This window comes from Ambystoma mexicanum, chromosome 3p (genome assembly GCF_040938575.1).
Source record: "Ambystoma mexicanum isolate Mex_15411 chromosome 3p, UKY_AmexF1_1, whole genome shotgun sequence".
Taxonomy (NCBI): domain Eukaryota; kingdom Metazoa; phylum Chordata; class Amphibia; order Caudata; family Ambystomatidae; genus Ambystoma; species Ambystoma mexicanum.
The window spans coordinates 700,944,098-700,954,208 of NC_090925.1; the positions used below are offsets into that span (position 1 = coordinate 700,944,098).

At 45.3% G+C, this 10,111-nt stretch overlaps 1 long non-coding RNA gene across 1 annotated transcript in view; it reads left to right on the top strand.

The window, feature by feature from the left end:
- Positions 1-3,631, top strand: part of LOC138580737 (uncharacterized) — an 84,116-nt gene extending 80,485 nt beyond the window's left edge. Inside the window, exon 3 of the long non-coding RNA XR_011304341.1 lies at positions 3,518-3,631. This is a non-coding gene — a long non-coding RNA (uncharacterized lncRNA). The remainder of the gene's footprint in view (positions 1-3,517) is intronic.
- Positions 3,632-10,111: the final 6,480 nt, after the last annotated feature.

Genomic DNA, 10,111 nt, shown 5'->3' on the forward strand with positions numbered 1-10,111 from the left:
GCTTCTGGTCCTGATACTCTGCCTCCTCTCCGTTACCCACTGCTCTTCGCTCCCCCAGCTGGGTGTCCTCTCTGCCCCCGGTCTTCAATGATGTGCTGCTGGGTTTCTTCCCTTGGCTCTGACCCATTCCGCTCCTCCTCAGCTCTACCTGCCTCACCCGAACCGGAGATGGCTTCAGCTGCAGGTCTGGTGGAACTTCTCCCTCACCTCGCCTCCACTGGTCCCTCTTAGTGGCTCCTGCTACTCATCTAGTTGAGCCTTCTCAATGCCTCCCCCTGGTTCCGCTCGGGCGCCGGCTCCTGTTCTTCTATCGCCACGGGTGGGTCCTCATTCTCCTTCTCCGGCTCCCGACCCGGTAACTGCTGCTCCTCTGTATCGCTGTTCCGGATCAGACCACCCAGTGACTTCTTCTTCTCCTCCTCGGAGGCCGTGAGCTCTGCTGTCCGCCCCGCCTGCCCCTCAATGGAGTGCACTTTTCTCCCCAGCTTGGGGTCGCCCTTTTGCACGGATTACAATGAACCTCTCCTCCAGCTCGCAACGCTCCGTGTGGCCTGAGAGGCAGTCACTTTCTCCCTAGCTTGTGGTCGCTGAGGTTGCTTCGTTGCACGGATGACAGCGCGCATCTCCTTTGGCCCGCAACGCTCCTAGTGGCCTGAGAGGCAGTCACTTTCTCCCCAATTGGGTTGCTTCGTTGCATGGATGACAGCGCACATCTCCTCTGGCCCGCAACGCTCCTAGTGGCCTGAGAGGCAGTCACTTTCTCCCCAGCTGGGGTCGCTTCGTTGCGCGGATGACAGCGCACCTCTCCTTTGGCCCCACAACAATCCTCGTAGCCTGTTAGGGAGAATTCTCAAAAATGTGCTAATTCCCTCTACCTTAGAGACCCCCAGCAACTTTGCTGGATTTTGATAACTTGATTTTTTTTAACCTGAAGAGAGTGTGAGCCTTTCTCCCACTCTCTCATGTATTTTTGTGTGAATTTTACATCTGTGTTTCTTTCTGGTTATGGAGTCTAACAAACTCCATAGGCATCATCTTTTATAATTGTGTCACCCAGCACCTTCAGTGCAGTGGCAAAGGGAAATCTTTTAGATTTCCCAATGTTAAAATACCTTCTCTGGGATAAACTACTGTTTCCCAGAGCAGTAGAGTGAAATTGACTCTACTTAGCATTGTACTTGCTAGACCCAGCACACCCTATCTTACAATAGAGTGCTGGAGGGGTTACTTAGTATCTCCTATGTTTAAATGCTCATGTAACATCTTCTATGTTACCCTTTCCTCAATAGACTGGCTGGTGTCAGTGGTTTTGTTTTGAACTACCAAGGTTTGCATTTACCGCAACTCTTTGCGGACCCGGTAACGTTAACTGCAGGAGCCATTTTTTTCAAAATTACGTCTAGCCATAGTTGTTAAAATGGTGCCCGTCTTATTTTTTCTCCAGGTCTTTATAGAAAGGTCCTTCTAGAGTGTTTCTCTGTGCGCCAAACCAGGTTTGGTCTCTTTGTTCATTCGCCTTTGGCGGGCTTCAGGAGTGAAACCCGCCTCTGGCTCCAGAGTGTTTGGGGTAGGCAGGAAGTGAGGGAGGTGCCCGAAACTCCCTGTACTTAGTCTCCCAGGAGACCCAAATGCACTCTGTGACGATTGGTTGGCTGACTGTCTGGAAAGGACAGCCACCCTGCTGGGTGAGTGGCAGCTAGGCTGGAATGAATGGGAGAGAACTGAATAAAAGGCGAGTCTCTTGGCTTGGAAGGCAGAGTCGACGACTGGACGAAGGAACCGAAGAAGAGCTTGAAGAGGACGGCTTCTGCAACTCCTGGACCGTTGGTTTGCCGGTGAAGCCCTGCTGCACGTCCGAATCGCCAAGTTTGCATCGACAGAGAAGCCCTGCAAGGACGACTTCTCCCTTTGAGTTGGTGGGACCAATCAACTCCCAAGTAAGCCACATGGACACCCATCTCAGAGCTGGTTGAATTTCTTCAGAGTTGCTGCAGGAAACGGTAGAGCCAGGGAGAGGGACACCAGATTGTGTGTGTTGCTTGTAAGCTGGCCTAAAGCTTTTGGAAGATCCTCCGTACTCAATGAAACGGATGAGTAAGCCTGAACCCCCTCAGTTGAGTGCAGGACCTCAGATGTGAGGAAAGTCCACCTTGACAGCCTGGAACTTATTGCTATTTACTGTACAGCAAGGAGCTGAAAAGCGAAACAGCCACTGAAAGTAAAGTTTGCCGGTTGCCAGCTTTGACAGTGCCAGTACAGTGCAGGAGTAGGGATGTAACAGTATTACGGTATACCGTTAAAGATACCGTGAACCAATTAATCGAACAATAATAACCGTCACATTGTTTATACCGGTATACCGTTCATACCGTTAAGTGTGCTTTTCAATCTGATTTGGAAAGGCTGCAGTAAGCAAGTGCTGCGCAGTCTTGGTCTTGCACTGTTGGATGTGCCGTCTGCCAAGTAGTTTCAGTTTGAGCAGTTTTTAATGCCATTCCATAAACCACACGTGCCTGACATAAAATCAGTATGTTAGCAATAGGAAGAATAAATACGGTGCCAAGAAGGAAAAGGGTTTGCTTTTTTTTGTTGTTTACATTTTTTTTTAAAGCGCTCACCCAGCCTGCGGGCTTCGAGGCGCTGTTAAAGAAATTGTTTTTGTTTATTTAGTTGCGTAATTGTTTTTGTCTTAGTTGCGTATTTATAACGTGCTTAAACACCCAGAGGTTTCTAAGCGCGGACCCGGGGATCGAACCTGTGTTGCTTCGTGTCGTCTTGCTTACAATGCACGCACGCTGCCGCTGAGCTATCCTCCCAAGACTTTGGGTTGGCGGACTTGGGGTTTATATATTTATAATGGATAAGGTTTTCTAAACATATGACAATGGGGGATTTCCCTGGTTCTATCATTGGATTTACATATAATAAGTCACACTGCGAAATTTACTCATCTCTGTGGGTATTCCCTGCTGTCATACCAAAGGGTAACATGTCCGTGATTACTGAACACCTTTTGGCCCGGAAGTAAACTAAAGGCTGTAACGTAAAGAGAGAGTGCGTGTGCATGTGCATGTGTGTGTGTATGCGCACAAGCATATACTACCATCAGACTCCATTGATCTGTGGCATGCAGGTTATCAAGATGGCAACATGTTCATCTTCACCAGTAGCCAGTGGGGGAGCTAAAAGCCTAAATGACCACTTAAGAAAAGCTATTCAGTTTGCTTTGCCAGTGGCAGCAGGGCTCCCCCCCACCTCCTCCTTTCCACACGTGTGTTTGTGTTTGGTGGAAGCAAGGGGTGGCATTTCAGTGGAAAGCATGTTGAAAAGCCCAAATCTGGCCCTGGGTGCCTGGTTTTGTTTGTGATGATAAATCTGACAATTTATGACCTTTTAGAAAATATTTGTTAAGATTAGTTAACTCCACCTGCTATACCGCGATAACCATGATATACCGTCATTTGGCAAGAAGGTTATTGTACCATCATAAAATTAATACTGTGACACCCCTATGCAGGAGTCCCCCGATGTCCTCCCTCTTGTCCCCACGACTGAGGCCCAGGAACAGTGAGAACCGCAGAGCTGTACAGGAACAGAAGTCTTCAGCTGCATCTTTTTCTTCTTTACTAAGGTACTGTAAACTAGCCTAAGAAAACTTACCTCTTACTGTGGAAGTGCTTGTAACTTCTGCAACTCACAAGCCTAATCAGCTTGTGGCCCTCCATTTGGTTCTTCTTTTTATTTTTTATTTTTTTATTTTTTGTGGAATAAAATGTTTGTATTTGGGGGACACAGCCTGTGTTGGATGATAAGATTTCTCTTTCAAAATGGGCAAAAGCCATTGGCTATCATGAAATGGAATATCAGAGTAGCTAAAGATTAACGGAAAGCTAGACAAATAGTAGAATATACTAAGCATCATCTGGTACATGTGTTATTGTTGCATGCATACTCACAGTAGGGTAAACATTGTACCTGCGTAAAGTGAACACAGATAATCTTTTATATTGTGGGGTCTGAAGAGTTAGCAATTTTTGTACACAAATTTGTTAAGTTTAAACATCAAACAATACAACAGGAGGACCTGTTGCTTCTGGTTATTGTGAAGTTTGGAGGCATTGGACTGGCTGGTGCTCCAAATCCTGATGATCTAGATGCCGGCTATACCGATATCTAGATCATATTATATAGGCAGGAGCCTTTAATGCGAGAAATTGATCTTCAGCTTGACATATATACAATCATGGTTCTGTCTCTCCATGGAACAACTTTGATATGGTGAAATATTGCACAACAATTACCGCTTACAGATGCTTGGGACCATTTATGACCCGTACAGCAGAGAATGCACATTCTATTCTTCTATGCATGATGCGCTTTCACACATCAACCATATAATGGTTCTTCTTTTTCCATTTACTTATCTGAAGTGCTGGATCCTATACAAAGACTTTGGCCTATTGACTTTGGCTTAGCCTACTGAATTGAATGACTCTTCTAAGTGCTATCTGAAAGTATCTGCCCTACTTAGGAACATTTGTAAATTTCTTGTGTTCTAATAACTTTTGCCTTTTCCTTAATTGTTAAGAATATTATGAATGCCAACAGTAAGAAATTACTGTCCCCATCACCCTTGTTACTGAAGTCACCTGTGGGTGTAGGTTGTGTCTGTGGGCCATCCCAAAAGGGTTTTGTCTGATTCAGAAATTCAGAGTGTACAGTATTGAAGTGTATTTGAGTGTTACTGTTTAAATTGCTCCCTTCTGAAGAAGGCTTTATAACTGACTGATAAATACATTATTAATTGTTTATTCAAGAAACCTTGAGTGTAAGAGTTTATTTGAATACCTGTAACTGTGAATCTTTGTGTAACTCCACTACAGCTCACATTTCCCCTCTTGAGATAAGCCTGGCTGCTCAACCTGCTACCAAAAGTGTGTAGTACAAGCTTATACCAAAGGTTGGGTTGCCTATACCTGTAGTCATAGTTGTTTGTAGTGTTTCCAGAAGGTACTGCATACAAACTTTGCCTAACACTGGTGGCAGGTGGTGAGGAAATATTGTAGAGTTGTTACATTCAGAGTTTGCTTTACTTTTGTTCAAATAGTAACCTTCACAAGGCTAAGCTCCACTAGAAAAGCAATTGTAACATGCCAGATATGGATAACTTCAGACAGGAAGCCCTGATCATTTTGACAGTAGAGTAACTGAAATAAATGTGTAAAGTCAGGTCTCTCCCTATTAAAGGAAAGACAAATGAACGAATTGCAAGATTGTTAGAAACTCAAAGTTTGAGTAGTAGGCCTATCACACCTAATAACCCAGGAAATGTGGAAAATGATGAGGATGATGATGAGTCAGAGTTTAACTCTAATGTTATTGAAGAATCAGAAGAGTCAGAGGAGTCTCAGGATGTGAGCCCCTCTTTACCTCAACAGGCCCTTGTGCCTCAACCTTTAGCCACAGGGACTCTACCAGCCACAGGGACTCTACCAGGTCCAGTACTGAGTCCAGAATGTGTCTCTCTTGAAAAATGAGACTTCAGTTAAAATTTTAAAAGATTATAAATCCAAGCTGAAGCCAAACATCATGATCGCAAACTAAGGGAAATGGAATTACAACATGTTCTTGAAATGAAGAAATTGTCTCTTGAAAATGTTTCTATCCCAGAGTCTTCTAGGTCTTCCAGTCCTAAGAGACCTCGCATGCCTAAGAAAGCAGTGAGTATGTATGAGGTGAAACTTGATATTTTGGATTGGTTGGCTACTTTTGAATATAACTATGGAATTCAGGGTTTCACATGGAATCAGTTGATTCCTTGGCTTTTGTCTCGGCCCCCCCAGGTTGCAACTGATGCTGATATGGAGACGGGGGAACTTGAAAGATTGGAGTATGAAAATGTGAAGCTAGCTTTGATAGCTAGATTTGGGAAAACTCCTTCTCAGTACCTTAAGAGGTTTATGACCCTCAGATAGTCTGATGGTACCCCTTGGGCTACCTGCGTGTGTGAATGTTTGAAAAACTTATATGGTTGGCTTAAGGGTCACAGGGTGAACTCTTTTGAAGGAATGAGAAATCTGTTTTTGTTGGAATCTATTTTTGATTCCTGCTCTCCTGAGCTGAGAAAGCATCTGGCTGACTCTGAAGAGATTGATCCCAAGAAGCTCGCAAAGGCTGCTGACTAGTGGGTTGCCACCAGGGCTACTCACAAGGATTCTGGGGCCACTCATAAAAAGGATGAGGGGAAGCAGCAAAAGAAAGATGACAAAGAGAATTTTAAAACCTCCAATCCAATAGAGTGCCACAAACAGAAAAAGGGTAAGCCACATGGGAAATCAGGTCTGTCTAGTGAAACATCTGGTGCCAAACCAGAGGGAGGTCAGCAGAAGCCACCATTTGTCAAAACATTTGGAAAATGTTATGCGTGTGGGTCTACTGACCCTGTGAAAGGGGATCCCAGATGTAAGGGTAAACCTTCAGGGGTCCACACTGCCTCCTTAGCCTTCATCCCTCAGGGAGAAGTACATATGGCAAGTGGAAACCTTCAACTATTGGTTGAAGACCCAATTGGAGTCTCTGCCAGTGTTTCTTTAGTGTCCCTGGGTCTGTGGGAACAGCAGAATATAGATGTGTATAACTCTATTCCAGATAACACAAACGAATACTACAAGGACAGTGTACTTGTAAATGGTCAGGAGACACTGGGACCATCATCACAGTGGTAGATGAACACTTTGTCAAACCTGAGGATGTTGCTAAGGCACCCAAAGGTCCCACTAAGCTTGTTGGAGGCCCTATCCATATGGTTCCAATACTACCAGCTCTCATCCAGTGAAACATCATGACTGTAAGAATACCTGTTAGTGTACAAAGTGAAGTGCCTGGGAGAGTCCTGTTGGGGAATGACTTAAAAACTCTTGGAGTTGTATCAAGCACCCCCACGCCTTCCAGTAAAAAGAAGCAAGAGCAGACAAGAAGAAAGAGACAAAGGGGAAACCCAAGGTCTCAGGAAACAAGAAAGATAGCACTCCTGTGCATCTAACAAGGACATCCCCGAGAGGACAGGCAAAGTCACACCTGCGACTACTCCCCCAGCTGAGGCTGAGTGTGAGAACCAACCAGGAGAGGTTGATTTAGCTGCGGAACATTCAGAGCTGGAAGAAGACCTTACCCCTGTTGGAGATCTGGATCCTAAAGACCTCCCTGAGCTGCAGTTTTTACTTGCAGAAGGTGGCCCCTGTAGGGAAGAATTCAGCAGAGGTCAAAGAGAGTGTCCTACTCTTGAAGGATTTTGCCAACAGGCAGCTTCCCACCTGGAAGGGCAAGAGCCAGGGAAGCACAGGTTGTACTGGGAGGATGGCCTTCTCTACAGTGAACCTACTGATCTACCGCAGGAGACTACAGGAGACTTGTAGTGCCCCAGGAGGTGAGACATCAGTTCCTACAGTTAGCTCATGAAATTCCTTTAGCTGGTCACTTAAGTTTTAAGAAGACCAAGGAAAGGATTTCTCTGTATTTCTACTGGACTAAGTTGAGGTTTGATGTAGATAAGTTCTGTAGGTGCTGTCACACTTGTCAGACGTCTGGCAAGTGTGGAGCCAAGAATGTGGCACCCTTGGTGCCCCTCCCAGTGGTGAGAGTTCCTTTTGAGAGGGTAGGAATCAACATTGTTGGTCCCTTAGGCCCTCCTACTTCTTCAGGCAACCGATTTATATTGGTTGTGGTAGACCATGCTACCAGGTATCCTGAAGCTATACCTATGAGGACTGTTACTGTTCAGGCAGTTGCTAAGGGCCTACTTGGAATTCTTACCAGAGTAGGTTTTCCTAAGGAGGTTATCTCTGACAGGGGATCACATTTTATGTCCCACTACATGCAGGCCATGTGGAAAAACTGTGGAGTGACCTACAAGTTCTCAACTGCCTACCATCCCCAGACGAATGGGTTGGTAGAAAGGTTTAATAGAACTATGAAGAGCATGATAGGTGCTTTAGAAGAACCCATTAGAAGAAAGTGGGACCTTCTACTGCCATGCCTTCTCTTTGCTTATAGAGAAGTCCCTCAGGGAGGGGTTGGATTCAGTCCATTTGAGCTTCTCTATGCTCATCCGGTTAGAGGTTCATTGGCCCTAATCAAAGACGGATTGGAGAGTGCTCCTTCCTACAAGCCAATGAGATTCACTGACTGTGTTAGGTCTTCGAAGGAGAATGACACAAATGATGACAGAAGCTTGAAAAAACGTGAAAGCCTGCCAGGCTCTGGTGAAGCATTGGCATGACCAGAAGGCCAACATGGTTGAGTTTACTCAAGCTAGTTCTTGTTGTGGTGTCTACAAGGCAGAGGGCCTTGCAGGACAAATGGATTGGACCCTTCAAGGTTGTGGGAAAACTTGGAGAGGTCAATTATTTGGTGGACTTTAGGCAATCCTAAGGAGGTCGATAGGGTCTTTTACACCAACCGACTAAAGGCCTATGTCTCTAGACCAGACCTGGGAGCTTTGCTTCTAGCTTCTGATCCGGAGGAGGAGGAGGAGAGTGAGCCTCTACCTGACCTCCTCAGGGGACAACCTTTAGACAGAAAGATAGGAGTTAATTTCTCTTCTGATCTCACACTGGAACAGGAGGAGTGCAAAGCTCTGTTAAATCAGCTTGCCCCTCTGTTTTCACTATCATCAGGCTTGACCCCTTAGGGTCAGCATGTGATCCTCGCTGGTGACTGTTTAGCTGTTAAAAGCATAGGTTACAGAATGTCAGACCATGTAAGAACCCACATAAAGGAAGAGGTCAACAAGATGCTTGATCTCGGGGTAATAGAGCCATATACAAGTTCTTGGTCTAGACCAGTTGTGCTAGTACCAAAGGCAGGATCCAAGGAGTTAAGATTCTGTGTGGACCATAGAACCCTTAATGCAGTCACCCAGACTGATGCCCATCCTTTACCTAGGACAGATGAACTGTTGAACATGCTCGGTTCAGCCAAATACCTCAGTACATTTGACCTAACATCAGGCTATTGACAAATATCCCTGACAGTCTATGCCAAGGAGAAAACTGCATTTTCGACCCCTGCAGGCCTCTATCAGTTTATGGTTGTGCCTTTTGGATTATAAAATGCACCTGCTACATTCCAGAGGATGGTGAATCATGTTCTGAATGAGATGGAGGACTTCTGCATGGCACCCTTGGATGACATTGCAGTGTTCAGCCCTACTTGGAAAGAGCATATTGACCACTTGGGATATGTATCGCAGGCTCTTGAGCAGGCCAATCTGACCATAAAGGCGAGTAAATGTCAAATTGGTCATAGTAAAGTGGTCTACCTTGGACATGAGGTAGGACGAGGTGAAATAAGGCCATTGCCTAGCAAGGTACAGACTGTACAAGACTGGGCCACCCCCACTACTCAAACCCAGGTGAGAGCCTTTCTAGGTCTCACAGGGTACTATAGGAACTTAATAGAGGACTATAGGACCATAGTTTCTCCCTTAAATGTGATCTCCTCACCCAAATTCCCCAAAAGGTCAGGTGGAATGAGGAGTGCACTAAGGCATTTGAAGGATTTAAGAAAGCTCTTTGTCAAGCTCCAGTGTTAAGAGCTCCTGACTACAGCCAATCCTTCATTGTACAGACAGATGCTTCCAATACAGGTATAGGTGCAGTTCTGAGTCAGCTGGATGTGAAAGGCAGGTAACACGCAATCGGCTTCATCAGTAGGAAGTTGAAGGAATCTGATACAAGGTGGGCAACCATAGAAAGAAAATGTTTTGCCATTGTCTGGTCTTTGAAGAAGTTTAGAGCACACTTGTATGGATATACTTTTGTGATTCAAACAGACCACCAGCCCTTGAGATGCTTAATGCATATGAAGGGGAGAATCCTAAATTGTTAAGATGGTCAATCAGCCTACAGGGGTTTGATTTTACCATTGAACACAGATCAGGGTGTAATCACCAAAATGCTGATGGTCTATCCAGGAAGTATGACCGACTGGAGTAAGGATATTCATCCAGGGGTGGATTAAATCCTCCTGTCCCTTAGTCTGGGGGGGTAAGTGTTAGGGAGAATTCTCAAAAAATTTGCTAATTCCCCTACCTTTGAGACCCCCAGTAACG